The 1,398-nt window shown below is 45.6% G+C and overlaps 1 pseudogene across 1 annotated transcript; it reads right to left on the bottom strand.

The window, feature by feature from the left end:
• Positions 1–725: 725 nt before the first annotated feature.
• LOC308515563 (putative protein BRICK1) lies at positions 726–1,000 on the bottom strand (annotated as a pseudogene). Its single transcript has one exon. The product of its transcript is annotated as a putative protein BRICK1 (transcript).
• Between the last annotated feature and the right edge of the window lie 398 nt (positions 1,001–1,398).

Here is a 1,398-nt window from a genome sequence, read left to right on the forward strand (position 1 = left end):
AAAGGCAAAATGCCTAATATTTGCAAGAGTTCCCCTGGACTTCTCCCCACATGCCATATCACACTGCCAGATGAACGTGGCAGAGCCCAAAGGCCACATTTTTTTAAAATATATATATTTTATTGATTTTTTTACAGAGAGGAAGGGAGAGGGATAGAGCGTTAGAAACATCGATGAGAGAGAAACATCGATCAGCTGCCTCCTGCACACTCCCTACTGGGGATGTGCCTGCAACCAAGGTACATGCCCTTGACCGGGCTCGAACCTGGGACCCTTGAGTCCGCAGGCTGACGCTCTATCCACTGAGCCAAACCGGTTAGGGCAAGGCCACATTTTTTAAGAAAGAAAAACAAGAATAAGCCCTGTTGCTCTTTAAAGAGTCAAAGGCACCCTAGTGGGTTTGGCTCAGTGGATAGAGCTGGGCCTTTGGCTCAAAGGGTCCCGATTTTGATTCGGGGGTTAAGAGCACGTACCTTGGTTGCTGGCTCCTCCCTGGCCTGGGTCCTGGCCAGGGCTCTTGCAGGAGGCAACCAATCAGTGTGTTTCTGTCACGTTGATGTTTCTCTCTCTTCCCCTCTCTCTTCCACTCTCCCTAAAAACCAATGGGAAAATGCCCTCTGGTGGGGATTAACAAAAAACACACAAAGGAGTGAAGGCTACTGGGACCGTTCCCACAGAGGCCTGTGTTCTGTAAAGCAACATCCCAGCAGCAGCCTGGCACAGCTCTAGGCGAGGGTCTCACCTTTTGTCACCTGTGCTTCATGTACTCGATTCCCCGTTCCAGGGCTGCCAATTTCTCATTTAGTGTTGTGAGTCTTGCACGACAAGACATATCGAACGAGTTGAGAAAGTCCGCAATTTTCTTGATGCTGCTGGTGATGACTTCAGTGTACTCCCGGTTCGCCCAGTCCTGGTGAATTTCCCGCTGCACAGGATCCTCTTGTCCCGCCACGGCCTCCGCCTTAGGAAGAGCGACTCTTACCTGTGTTTTAATAAGCATTTCCCCCTGGGAATTCAAAAGCAGGTGGTTCACAAAACATACTTTGAGGACTGTTATGAACAGTAGCTATTATCATCTCTTTACTTGTCTGCCTCCCATAGACTGTACATTCCTTTCAGGGAGTTTCTTAGCACTGGGCATAAAATATGCACTGGATAAAAATCTGAGTAATGAGTAAATGACAAATAAAAAATGGAGAGAGGGTATTATAATAAAAATGGAATACTTAAAGACTATTCACCTTGTAGACTGTAAATAAAATGTTCTATACTATAAACAGTGACTTTCAAACTTTTTGGACCATGTCCCACAGTAAGAAATGCATTTTACATCATGGCCTGGTATACACATATACACATACATATATAACTATAAAGTAGCACATTCACATACCAATA

The sequence above is a fragment of the Myotis nattereri genome (genome assembly GCF_964212035.1).
Source record: "Myotis nattereri genome assembly, chromosome: 3".
Classification (NCBI taxonomy): Eukaryota; Metazoa; Chordata; class Mammalia; order Chiroptera; family Vespertilionidae; genus Myotis; species Myotis nattereri.